Below are 14,510 nucleotides of genomic sequence, written 5' to 3'. Positions count from 1 at the left end.
CCCAAGGTAAAGTCCTGTAGATCACACGCCCATAGTTAAGGGACGAAGCCATAGAGGTGAAGAGCAGCTGCCCCCTCCCCCAAATAGTTTGCATGCTCTTCCATTCTTCCCCATTCTTAGGAAGTCTATGCCATTTACTTGCTTTAACCACCCAGACCCTGTGGGCAGGCGCTCACATCTGCCACTACCTCTCCACATACAGGGCCATGCAATGTTTGTCTGACCTTCAGGCTGTATCTTAGAATTTTCCACCTCTTTGCAGTAGAGATTCTGCATCTGGGTTCTGCAGTAACTTTCTCCCCTTTTTTCACCAAGCACATTGGAAATAAAATCAGTTCACCAAATATTAGGATATAAAGGGAATTAAGACCAACATTAACAAAAAAAAGAAGAAGGAAAGAAAGAAAGAAAGAAAGAAAGAAAGAAAGAAAGAAAGAAAGAAAGAAAGAAAGAAAGAAAGAAAAAAGACCAACATTAGCAAATGCTTTAGGTGCCAATAGGTATCAAAATGGCCAACACTGTCTATGATTTGACCTAAAGATTTAAGGATAGAGGGCGTTATCAAATGGAAAAGGAGAAAAATGTGACATCCAGAAAAGAAAGGAAAAAACATCTGAGTGAAGAGAAAGAGAAGCAAACACAAGGAGAGAAAAATACTGTCCTTCCAGTAGAGAGACACAACCAGTCCCACCCACAACTCCCTCGGGCAACTCAGGGGCCCCAGGGACACCAGTTGCCTACCCTGGATAAAAGTAACATATTAGAATAAAAATGGATAGAGAGGAGGAGGAAGAGAGAGAGGATTTTATCTGCTAGGTAATAATATTATGCAATCACTTGGAAAATGAGCAGAGATATCCCATTTGTTCCAAACAAATCCATTAAAGAAAAGTCGTTCTCCTGAAAAGTGTTCTTTTCTCTCAAGGTTTTGCTAGTGTTTGGTGAGCCCACCTAATGGTCAGTAATAGACAAATCTTATCATCTCCTAAACCAACCACTCTGGTGACCAAAATTAGGAAAGAAAAAAAAAAAAGCTAGTTTCATTATTTCAGCTTATTCCCAATATTTAATAATAGGAGACATTTTGAGGGCATTAACAGGGTTACTTGTCAAGAACTCCTTTTACATAAGACTAAAAACACTCCAGGAGTGACACTTGAAATTGATCATCCTTTTAGCCATTCTGTCAGGCTTCCGAAAATTAATGAGTGGCTGCAGAAGGCAAGTGGCATACTAGAATATCACACAAATTTGCTGATCCTGACTTGCTGAAATTCTGCTTACCTAGTGCAAAGCTAAACACTTCACTTCTCCACAGTGTTTACAGTCTACCCAAAGCTTCTCTTGGGGCTTCCTCCATTCAATGTTGCTTCCTCCTCAGGCAGTAACAGTGAAATACAAAACAAAGCAGCACAAGTCACTCTCTTCAGCTGATGGAATGACACAATGGATACTTTTCACACTTAAACTACAAAATCACCGTGTTCGTGTAAAAATCAGGATTCCAAACGCTTTAAGACATGTATTCAACATACTAACTGAGTGAATACCATGTTTGGATCGCTACTTGAGATGCACTAAGAATCTTAGTTGGCTGAGGAAATACCTTGATCAGAAAGGTGTTTCTCCCATGGCGAGGTTTAGCTTCTGCACTCTATAGGAATGATTTCCACATTTTCTGAACATGAGAGACTCGTTTGCCAACTGTGGGAGCTGTGGAAAGACACAATGCTCTCTGTCCTTAAAATACTGTAATTTACTGAGTTAAAGGAAAAACATAAGCTCAAACAAATTTAAGGATAACAAGTGACAACCATTAACAAGGCATTCCCCAAGTTATGACAGCTGAATAATAAACACTCCACACATGTTTCTCACTTTCACTTGCCCCTACTGACCCTACCCCTGGGTTAAGCAGATTTAGCCACAAAGCTGCAGCATACAACACTGCCACCTAGTGGGCCTTTGAGGAAACTATCAGATACCACATTTACGAAGTTTTTTTCTTCCTCCTTGTTATCTAAAAAGCACTTAACAGGGCCCAGAGTATATATTTACTAAAGTTATCTTATAAGCTTTGTTTCTTCTATACTTCAATTACCAAAGTAAAAAAAAAATTTAAAAAGCATTAACACTGCTTAAAATCATAGGATTTTGTGTTAAACTGTGCTCTACCACTTAGCTCCACAAATTTAAGACGTTACCTATACTTGGTGCCTCAGTTTCCACCTATTAAAATAAGCAAAACCATGGTATTATCTTACAGGAGTATTGTGAAAAGGAAATTAGTACTTGTGAGGGACTTAAAACAGTACCTGGTACATATGAAGCTCTAATATTTTATCCTATAGTCAATATTACAATAAGGTTTTCTGATTCTGCTTTTTAAACATTTGTACTTAATCCATACTTTGGGATGAATAGACCTTGTTGCTTGGCCTGGAACCATAAGTACCAAATATAACATTATTGAGATTAGAAAACATGTTTAGATTTTTTTTAAATATTCTTAAACTTTTAAAAAGGATCTTGGTTATGAATTAATAACCATCTGTTCACATCAACTTTACAGAGGCTAAGGAACCATTGAGAGAGAAGTGAACAGAATTGGCTGCAGATGACATTAGAAAAGAATAATTTCCTGAAGCATTTGTTTGGGGTTTTGTTAAAATTAGAAATATTGAGAAGCAGAGAATAGAAAAAAAAAAGGATACATTCCAAGTGATGAAAATAGCATGTGCAAAATCTTAGAGAAATGAGCAAATTGAAACCTACAATTTAGATAAAGCTTTGACTTAAAAAAAAAAAAGACACCTTGGCGATTCAATTTACTTTAATGGCTCTTGAATGTTTATTTTTTAAAAAGAGTATAAACTCTTTTTCTTGCATTCTAGTTCATAATACTGTTTTCTTAAAACCCAAATGGCGATCTAGATCCAAAAAAGAAAGTGGAGTATATTGTCAACATTTTTTTTCCATTATAGCATTTAAAGTAGATGGAAATTGAACATATTAAAAGAGATTTGCCCTCCATTTTTCACACTGCTCTAAAATGAGCATGAGCTGATGCAGGGATCTGAGCAGTGGGGGTGGGTAGCAATAAGCGTGCACATTCATGACAGCAATCAGAATCAGATGCTTAATTTATGGACTCATAGCACATAAAAGAAAAAAATTCAAGCATTTACTGTAGCTGCTGCTGATTACTGACTATTCATTAAAAAGGTATTTGGCTTGTGCCAATGTAACCCCAATGTTCTTTGTAAAGAAAAAGTCTATCGTGCAGTTTTCCTATAAATTATGCAGGTCCCTGTTCATTCTTCTTCAAAAACCCATGCCCTGCTTCATAATAAAGAGCTGTTTAAAGGTTCTTACAGCCTAGGGATTGTGGCTAAAATACTGAAATCACACAATTAAAGGGAAGAAAAAAATAAATTAAGCCTCAGAAAAGGGACACTGCCCGTTAATGCTTTCCTTGTGCCGGACTGAAACTCACTCTGACAAGTGGGGCTAAAACGTGTTCTGGTAATTGCTTCTTTCCCCAGCACAGCTGAGTAATTGCTCTGCAACTTTGCCCTCCCGGCACACACACAGAGTTATTATCATGATGTGATCCCAAAGTGACACCTAGACCCAAAGAGCAACGTCTTATAAATCCTGCATTCAAGAAGAATTGGGAAAGATTACCAAGAGAACTCAGTCTTCAGTTTATAGCAGCAGCACCTTTGGCTTTCATCCAGAAAGGAAAGAAACACATATAGAATACCATCAGAACTTATGCTCTATCTTCTCTCTCTAGACACCAGTCCACGCAGCCAAACACAAGTGATCCAGATATTTTGGCTCCAATCACAAGAGCAGGAGAAATGTCTTTCTGGATCAAATAGCTTATAACATCAGGTCATCTGTGAAAAGATAGGTTCCTCCTCTCTGATAATACCAATTTCAAAAGAGGAAAGCTGACTCTGAAACACCCCTAGATTTCCTTTCCTTAGTTGAGCTAATATGCATCTAAAATTGTTCCTTTTCTTCCTAACTCCTTCCTGATTTCATATGCATTTTCAGATTGTACCCACCTCTTGAAGTTCCAAAAGATTATTAAGCCTGCTATGATAAATAATGTCTCATTTGTTTGCCTTAACCTCTTTTTTGATGACTGGCACAGTGGTAAGCACACAGAAGATGTCTGGGGAAAAGTGCATACCAACTTGACCTGGCTGGATTGGAAATATACAAGGTGTGATACCTAAATATAAATGTATCACCTGACTGGTTCCCCTTGACTGGACTCCTCAGGATGCCAACCTGAGTTTTTGGCTTTGAAGGGGAGATGAGCACATGATATCTGGGTCTCTTGGCTTTTTTAATATTGACTCTAAAAGAGATGAGACAGGATTCCACTGGCTTCGGAATATGGTTCTCAACAATGAAACTGACCAAATTCCTCACAATATGGTATAAAGCCATCTGGAAAATAAATGGGTTGATCTTGCTTCAATCTATTCTAACCTCACTTTCCTAGGAAAAGTGAGGGGATCATAATCTTTTCTCTGTTCCTTTTATCCTCAGTAGACATCAAGCCCTCCACATGTCCTGCTGCTCATTATTGAGAATTTCTCCTTACTTTCTATGGCCAATCAAGTAATATTTAAACTCAGAGAAGGAATCTGGGATAGGTCATTTATAACTGTGAAGCTTCGGGAGACTGTTTGAGGGACAAATTCTAAGACCATCAAGGGACAATCACCAAAAATCCCAGACTAAATTATGTTTATCCCCAAGCCAAACCATCTGTCACCAACTAAATGTTGAACTGCATATATATGAGCCAATACTCAGGCTTAAAGTAAAGAAATCTATGTTATAGTAGTTTTCTCCCTATGAGAATATCTACTCCACAGACTCACTATTCTTTAAGTAATATCTTAGTTAAGAGAAAAACTCAGAAAGGTACATGCATGCCTTGATAACATTGATTTTCCCCCCTTCCTGAAATATCCAATTCCATTCAATGGCTGAACAATAAGATATCTGCTCCTCCTGGCTCAGAAATGCAGACAACATTTGACACTAATGTTTGTTTTCCCTCTGCTGCAGTCACAGCTTATCGCTCCTATTTGATGGTAGGTAGACCCACTACTTTGACTTATTCTGTTACTTATGTGACAAAGGCTGACCCACCAAGGTCAGTGGTTGGATGTCATCCATCATGTTGCCAATATGTCTGCCATGATTGATGGGAATGATATACTGCAGGGTCCCTGACTTCTGTTACTGTCACGTTTTTCCCTCTCATCCACACCAGGACTGGAGCTCTCAGGTACTGTGCCACCCATCTAATGGTCCTCTGATTACAGTGGCTCAAGAATTGGAGTGCTTTTACAGAACAGTGGGATACAAGGCAGCCCAGGACTAGTGTTCTTGCTCTCTCAGAAGTGTGCTGACATGTCAGACCTAGGGCGAAAACTACTGAGTAGTAATCCTTTGCTTGAGTGTAAATGTGGATGATTTTTTACCCAAATCCATAGCCCTAATAAAGAAACACACCCCAAACATTAAAGCCTGGATGGTGTGAGCAAGCCCATTAAAGTAACCTCAAATTTTTAGTGAAGTTAGCAATAGATCGGTGAATTTTATAGCTGAAAAATGAAAAAGGAATAATCTTCTTGTTTTTGTAGATAACATGCAGTCTTACAGACATGATTAAAATCCTAACCTTCGGTCAATAAACACAATACTCTTGATTTTCAAGCTTTTCCTCCCGGCAAATCTGACAACTCCAACCCAGGCAGAAGCAGCACAGAAGTCGATTATGGGGAAAATGCAACCGGACTGTGTGTACACTTTCTCTTCATCGTCTTCTCCTTTTAATCAATAGCACACCGAGTCTCCAGCTTCTATTGAATTAGGTTTACAAAGCTTTTTTGTTCTCACCTGTCGCTAAGAAAAATCATTCATGGCATCCTGGATCTGAACTAGCGGAGACTGCATGAATCAAAAAGGTAAAAACGTTCTCTCCCAAGGGAGGCCGCCAGCTGTCTCATTGATTCAGCACTGCTCTTGGCTGATTCGGAGGCTACCCTGGCACCAGTTCCAGAGAGCACCGTATAATAAGGTACCACAATGCAAACTGTTACCAGGGAGAAACAGAACATCTGGTCTGGAACAAAGGCAAAGTCCATTGCTAAGAAGCAGCCTGGCCATCCGCGTCCAAGCGTGAATATGCCGGGGCCTGTCACCTGAAAGAGGGGGCCCCTGGAGCCAAGTAAGTGAAGATAAAATAAAAACCACAAGAAAAAAGAAATCCTGAGAGAGAAATAACACATTATTTTCTCATTGTGTTTGTCTAAATGTAAAATGATAGCATAAAATGGGATATTCTAAGAATGATTTTTCTTAATTTGATCAAAAACAATAGTAAGAACTGAAATTTTTAAAAACAGAAATCAGTCTATTTGTGTCTTTATCCTGTACGTGTGTGTTTAATGACTGAAGACTTCCTTCGCTATCCTGCTGTTGTAAGCAGAGCTAATGATTGACCTCTGTTCTATAGAAATAATTTAACTGCCAAGGACCTGTCGATGTGGGCAGTGAATCTGAGGACAGTGAGAAGCATGAGCGCACGGGATGCCTTCCACATGCCTTCTCCCGAGCCGCGCACCTTCACCCAGAACTTCAGCATCTGAGGCTGTCCGATGGTTTTACAAGCTATTGCTGTTGTTGTTGAAGTCTTAAATAACACCTTCAGAAAAGGAGCAGAATTTGACTTCCAACTGCTTTAAAATCCAGTTTTAAAAAAAAAAAAAAAGGCTTACCCTGTTGACAAAGCCCCTGTCAGGCTGAGAGTCATTATACTCTGCATAAGGTTTGTGTACTTCATTCCTTTCCAAAGCCATCTGTCTGAATTTAATTCACTGATAATTTTATCAGTCTCCCCATGCCTTGCCTGAAACCTCTCCATGGCATTTTTTATTCTTCACAGATGTTAACTCTTTGAATGACAGTTCCAACGCAGTTAGAATTTTGATTAAGATACACATTCTCTCTGAAGGATCTCTCTCAGATGTAACTCATTCCAATTGCCCCGCTGCACCAGCAGTTGTGCTTTCCAACAAAAGTTGTGCCTCTCCTGGGCAAAGCCAATCTTGATGCAAATCTGTATCCAGGACATTGCTACAGAAGCCACCTACAGAGCACCATCCCAGGCACACTCCATATCTATCATTTCAGATGTCTTTGTGGGCACTGGAAATCAGAATACATTTTATAGGGATAATTCCAACCTTCCTTCCTACCTAATTAGGGCATTTAAGATTATCTTTAAAAAATGCAGATGATTATAATGCATTTCTAATCATCAAATTTCAAAATCAGCTGTTTGAAGGAATTGTTTCATTTATTTTTTAAAAAAAGAACATTTAAATGCACTTTTATGTTGTACATTAGTAGTTTATCTCAAGTACATTATCTAACCATCTTGAGGATGGTTTATTTTTAGTTCCCAGATTAATTCGAGGAAAAGGTCTTTATACAGTTGATGTCACATTCTACTTTTAATTTTTGCCAAATAAGCATTTCTAAGCATCTTTGCTGAATAAGGTGTGATACTGGACACTGTGGGAAGTGGATAGGAAGGCTCACAAAATACCTACTTCCCAGGAGCTTGTAGTCTAACGTAGAAGATGAGACACAAAGCAGACTGTAACTGGTACAAAGTGCTACACAAACAAGCAAGAGAAAGATTTATTTAATCAGAAACAAAGATGCAGACTTCATAAAAGAGATCGATTTTTACTTGGGTCCTAAAAACTGGGTAGATTTTGAGGAGGAGAAATGAGAATGAGAAGGTATCTAGATACTGGGAACTCCATTCATAAGAGTATGGATGTGGGACAGCACAGAACAGGTTCTGGGAACACAAAGGGCACCAGTCAGACTAGATCAGAGCATGTATGAGGGAAGAACCCAGAGAAAAGGTAAGGTAGGGCTGTGATTTGGAGATGGAGAGTGTCATTGGTACCAAAGGTGTCTGAGCAAGAATAAGACCTAATATGAACTGCACTTTCAAAAGATAATGGCCATCCTCTGCAGGATGAATAAGGGAGAAAGATTAATAAGGCAGGGAAATTTTAGATGTGTTGTCATAAGGAGGCAAAGGAGGTCCAGGATTAAGGCAAGGGCAGTTGGAATGAAATTCAGGGAATCTGCTCAAACACTCCAACCAAACAGATGGTATAGATATATTCAAATCAAAAGAAAGGTGGGCCAAGCAAAGCAACCTTTCTAAAGTACTTTGCTGATTTGCCTCTTTCTAAGTTAACTGTTGGGTGCCCCAGGTATTGCCACCATTTCTCAAAGGAACCAATACAGCCCTTTCTGGAAGTATCTTCCTCAAACTTCGGATTTTTTTTTTTTTAACCCTGAGGGAGTGCACCTTCCCTAGTAGTATCATGACACCAGGTTGACAGGTTGATGCATAAAGTGTGCAGAGCAAGCTCCTATTCTATTGCCCTGCTGCATAAACCCATTAATATATTGTCCTGCAACAGAGGACATATCAGACATAAACTGATAAAAACAAATACTATACTTGATCTTAGCCAAAAGGCTAAGAAGCATTGGTGATTATTTTTTGGCTCTTAATTTAGCATTGATATTGCTTTCAGGACAGTTAGAAAGTTCCTGACACCCACTGTGTGATTATAGACTCAATTCTCACTGGAAGACACTATTCTAAAAGCCTGATACATGGACAAGAGAAAGGCCAAGAAAACAAGGCATTGACTCCCCAATCAACCAGTTCTAAATGGCATGACAGGAGGTAATGATGGAAAATGAGTAGAGTGCCCTAATTAAAATAATGTAGATACCATCCATGGATTAATATGTCAAAAATGAAGAATAAAAATGTATCGCTTAAAATTGGGGATGTTGATGATTTTATTGCCCCTCTGAGGGACAATATTATACAAGAACTGAAGATCCTAATCTCAGGACATGATTGTGTTAAATTTCACTAATCTCAAGGATAATGTGTGATACTAAAACAAGTCCCAGCCTAGAAAAACTGTGTGTATTTATTTATTTATTTAAAGATACAAGTGTTGTATTTTATTTTTCTCTCAAGTTCTTATTTAAATTCCAGCTACTCAAAATACAGTACAATATTAGTTTCAGACGTAGAATTTAGTGATTCATCACTTACATACAACACCCAGTGCTCATCACAAGTGACCTCATTACCCATCACCCATTTAACCAGTCTCCATCCCCAATCCCTACCACCACCACTTCCGCCCTCCAGTAACTATCAGTTTGTTCTCTACAGTTAAGAGTCTGTTACTTGGTTTGCCTCTCTTTTCCCCCCTATGTTCATTTGTTTTGCTTCTTAAATCCCACATATTAAAAAAAAAAACAAAAACAAAAAAACCCTGCATTTAGAGCAAAGTGTATAAATGCTTCCCAAAAAACAATGTAGGGGATAATCTGGCTTCATGTGGTATGGTAGGACTATCTAGTTATTCACCAAAATCCATTCTCCTTTTTCCTGAGGACACAGCAAGACTTTATTTCCTGGCCTTGCAATGGATTCTACAACTTACTTGCCCAATTGAAAGTGATCACAAATGATGTTCCCCACTTAGAAGCCTGAGAAGCTTTTAGCTTGATCCTCCATTTTCTCATTTTTATTTTCTTTTTTTTTTTTTTTTTTTCTTTTTTTTTTTAATTTATTTATTTATGATAGTCACACACAGAGAGAGAGAGGCAGAGACACAGGCAGAGGGAGAAGCAGGCTCCATGCACCGGGAGCCCGATATGGGATTCGATCCCGGGTCTCCAGGATCGCGCCCTGAGCCAAAGGCAGGCGCCAAACCGCTGCGCCACTCAGGGATCCTCATTTTTATTTTCTAACAAAAGTAGAAGGGCAGTTGGAATGAAGTAGAGGAACAGAGAACTCCAAGTCCCCAGGGAATGATGGGGCCACATGAAGGAAGGACTGTGTGAGGCAGACATTTCCAACAACCCATTCTGGAATGTGTTAGGAATGAGAATACTTTCATAAATTATGACTGTGTTTAGCCACTAATATTTTGGGGTTGTTTGGAACATCAATTAGCCTGCTCTGACTGATTAATGTATAATACATTAAAGGCTTTAGAGTCAGACAAACTTAAGCCTTTGTTTCAGGTCTGTCACTTCACTAGCTCTGGAAACTTAAGCAAGTTATTTAATCTCCAAGTACCTCAGTTCCCTTATTAGTGGAACAGGGAAAATAGTGCTTCTGTGAACATAAAGTAAAATAAAATGTATGTAAATCTACTGGCACAGTCCCTGGAAATAGAATGTATACAGTATAATATAGCTATTATCATTGGGGAAGAGAAGGCATCATTTGTACGGTCTTATTAGCCAGCGTTTAAATGGCCTTGGAGAATGGAATAAGAAGGTAGACCTATCAGAAATGTTCCTCTGTAGTATTTTCTAGAGAAGACAACTACAATTTTATCTTTATCTATTATTAAAGAATTACTTCTGGTTAAAATAATATTTTGTTAATCTCAAGGAATGATAAGGAAACCTAAGATTTAGAGCTGAGATTCAAATTCCAGTATGAAATATCTACCTCTGACCATGATTAAATGACTGGTATGGGAAATATTCTCATTCCAAACTATAAAAATGTACAAGATATATAAGGCAATAGTTGTCAAACACTGGGCGATGAATTATACAGGGCTTTGATCCTTGACAGAGGGAAACATGTAGGGTGAGCTTCATGTTGACCCCATATTTCCATTTAGGTCATTTTCTGTACTTTAGAAAGTGGCAGACTCATTAGAGAAGACAAAGTTGGAAATTAGGATTGCTTAAGAAGCTAAAATTTAAAGAGAAAGGTACCTGAGATGGGAAAGATGCAAAAAGTGGGGTCCTAGAACTCTGCATGGAGGTGCCCTTCATGACTTTGGCTAAGCACTGGACTGTACTTGTGCTGGGTGAAACTCAGTGAGTCCATCCAGAGAACAGCTGCTATAAAATGATTCCTAAAAAAGATACCAGAGATTATAAAGTGCTGGGAGATTCTGGAGTTCTACTCCATCGGAGTGGAATAAAGAGACTTTACTTAGTATTTTGGGCATTTAGTTAAGGCTATAGAAAGGCACACATTAGAAATAAGGACTATGCCCTAGAATAAGGGATATGCTCTAAGGGGGAGGAAAAAAAAACTGCAAAAGATCCTTTCTAACAAGATCTAAAACATCTACAATAGGGTTTCTCATCCTCAGCATTATTGAAATATTGGATCAGATTGTTCTTTGTCATGGTGTGCTTTATTTGTGAATTGTAAAATGTTCAGCAGCATTCCTAATCTTTACCCACCATATGCCACTATCACCTCCAAGTGTGACAACCAAAAATATCTCTATATACACATTGCCAAAAGGGGGAAATTACTCCTGATTGAGAGCCACTACTCTACAAGATCTAAGTGATCACTTTGAATTGTCAACCAGAAAAACTCAAAATTCTGTAAAGAAAACATCATAATCCAAAAATTATGTCTCACCCATAATATTCAGTATACATTTTTAAAAACTGATGCACATGCAATTAAAAATGTATGACCTAAAGTAAAAAAAAAAGATTCAATAAAAATAGTCCCCCAGAATGATGTGGGTGCTGATATTATCAGAGAAGTACTCTTAAAGTACTATTATAAACATATTCAAAGATTTAAAGGAAATGATGAATAGAATGAGTGAATAGAGAATATCACTATAGACATTAAAACTATAAAAAAGGAGGGAGGGGCAAGATGGCGGAAGAACAGGGTCCCCAAATCGCCTGTCCCCACCAAATTACCTAGATAACCTTCAAACAATCCTGAAAATCTACGAATTCGGCCTGAGATGTAAAGAGAGACCAGCTGGAATGCTACAGTGAGAAGAGTCCGCGCTTCTATCAAGGTAGGAAGACGGGGAAAAAGAAATAAAGGAACAAAAGGCCTCCGAGGGGGAGGGGCCCCGCGAGGAGCCGGGCTGAGGCCGGGGCGAGTGTCCCCAGGACAGGAGAGCCCCGTCCCGGAGGAGCAGGAGCTGCACCAACCTTCCCGGGCGGGCGGAAAGGGGCTCGCAGGGAGTTGGAGCAGGACCCAGGAGGGCGGGGATGCCCTCGGGCTCCCGGGGACACTAACAGACACCTGCGAGCGCAGGGAGAGTGCTCCGAGCTCCCTAAGGGCTGCAGCGCGCACGGCGGGACCACCGGAGCAGCTCGGAGGGGCTCGGGCGGCGGCTCCGCGGAGGGGGCTGCGGGGCGGGAGCGCGAATCCACAGCGCAGGCCCCGGAGCACAGGGCGCCGGGACACAGCCCAGGATCCGGCCTCCCCCGGGACAGGCAGAGGCCGGGAGGGCCCAGGACAGCGAGGACGCTCCTGCCCCGAGCTGAGCAGATCAGCGGCCCCGCCCCGGAGCCTCCAGGCCCTGCGGACGGAGAACCGAGAGCCCCGAGCCCCGTAGTTCCTGCGGAGGCTGAATCCAGGCTTCCAGAGTTGCCATAGCAACTGCGGCTGTTCCTCCTGGGGCCCTGACGGGGTAAACAACCCCCGCTGAGCCCTGCAGCAGGCAGGGGCAGAGCAGCTCCCCCAAGTGCTAACACCTGAAAATCAGCACAGCAGGCCCCTCCCCCAGAAGACCAGCTGGACGGACCAGTGATACTCCCCCGTGTTCCAATACAACTTGTTTTTGGCCACTCTGCACTGAGCAAAATGACTAGAAGGAAAACCTCACCTCAAAAGAAAGAATCAGAAACAGCCCTCTCTCCCACAGAGTTACAAAATCTGGATTACACTTCAATGTCAGAAAGCCAATTCAGAAGCACTATTCTACAGCTACTGGTGGCTCTAGAAAAAAGCATTAAGGCCTCACGAGACTTCATGACTGCAGAATTTAGATCCAATCAGGCAGAAATTAAAAATCAATTGAATGAGATGCAATCCAAACTAGAAGTCCTAACGACGAGGGTTAACGAGGTGGAAGAACGAGTGAGTGACATAGAAGACAAGTTAATGGCAAAGAGGGAAACTGAGGAAAAAAGAGACAATCAATTAAGGGACCATGAAGACAGATTAAGGCAAATAAATGACAGTCTAAGGAAGAAAAACCTACGTTTAATTGGGGTTCCCGAGGGCGCCGAAAGGGACAGAGGGCCAGAATATGTATTTGAACAAATCCTAGCTGAAAACTTTCCCAATCTGGGAAGGGAAACAGGCATTCAGATCCAGGAAATAGAGAGATCCCCCCTAAAATCAATAAAAACCGTTCAACACCTCGACATCTAATAGTGAAGCTTGCAAATTCCAAAGATAAAGAGAAGATCCTTAAAGCAGCAAGAGACAAGAAGTCCCTGACTTTCATGGGGAGGAATATTAGGGTAACAGCAGACCTCTCCACAGAGACCTGGCAGGCCAGAAAGGGCTGGCAGGATATATTCAGGGTCCTAAATGAGAAGAACATGCAACCAAGAATACTTTATCCAGCAAGGCTCTCATTCAAAATGGAAGGAGAGATAAAGAGCTTCCAAGACAGGCAGGAACTGAAAGAATATGTGACCTCCAAACCAGCTCTGCAAGAAATTTTAAGGGGGACTCTTAAAACTCCCCTTTAAGAAGAAGTTCAGTGGAACAATCCAAAAAAAGGACTAATGATCATGATGACACTAACTATTGTCAATAGTAACTGAAGTGAGGCTTAATGACCCCATCAAAAGGCGCAGGGTTTCAGACTGGATAAAAAAACAGGACCCATCTATTTGCTGTCTACAAGAGACTCATTTTAGACAGAAGGACACCTACAACCTGAAAATAAAAGGTTGGAGAACCATTTACCATTCAAATGGTTCTCAAAATATACCCTAAAAACTACAGAACACTTCTGAAAGAAATTGAGGAAGACACAAAGAGATGGAAAAATATTCCATGCTCATGGATTGGCAGAATTAATATTGTGAAAATGTCAATGTTACCCAGGGCAATTTACACGTATAATGCAATCCCTATCAAAATACCATGGACTTTCTTCAGAGACTTAGAACAAATTATTTTAAGATTTGTGTGGAATCAGAAAAGACCCCAAACAGCCAGGGGAATTTTAAAAAAGAAAACCATATCTGGGGGCATCACAATGCCAGATTTCAGGTTGTACTACAAAGCTGTGTTCATCAAGACAGTGTGGTACTGGCACAAAAACAGACATATAGATCAATGGAACAGAACAGAGAACCCAGAAGTGGACCCTGAACTTTATGGTCAACTAATATACGATAAAGGAGGAAAGACGATCCACTGGAAGAAAGACAGTCTCTTCAATAAATGGTGCTGGGAAAATTGGACATCCACATGCAGAAGAATGAAACTGGACCACTCTCTTGCACCATACACAAAGATAAACTCAAAATAGATGAAAGATCTAAATGTGAGACAAGATTCCATCAAAATCCCAGAGGAGAACTCAGGC

General features: G+C 40.3%; 1 non-coding gene across 1 annotated transcript; it reads right to left on the bottom strand.

Moving 5' to 3' along the window:
- Nucleotides 1-8,423: 8,423 nt before the first annotated feature.
- On the bottom strand, nt 8,424-8,620 carry LOC129503021 (U2 spliceosomal RNA). The gene has a single exon (XR_008663101.1). It is a non-coding gene; the product is annotated as a U2 spliceosomal RNA (small nuclear RNA).
- Between the last annotated feature and the right edge of the window lie 5,890 nt (nt 8,621-14,510).

Source organism: Nyctereutes procyonoides, unplaced genomic scaffold, assembly GCF_905146905.1.
Source record: "Nyctereutes procyonoides isolate TBG_1078 unplaced genomic scaffold, NYPRO_anot_genome, whole genome shotgun sequence".
NCBI classification, from domain to species: domain Eukaryota; kingdom Metazoa; phylum Chordata; class Mammalia; order Carnivora; family Canidae; genus Nyctereutes; species Nyctereutes procyonoides.
Note: the sequence above shows the minus strand (reverse complement) of the source record. Positions and strands in the feature narration are given on the sequence as shown.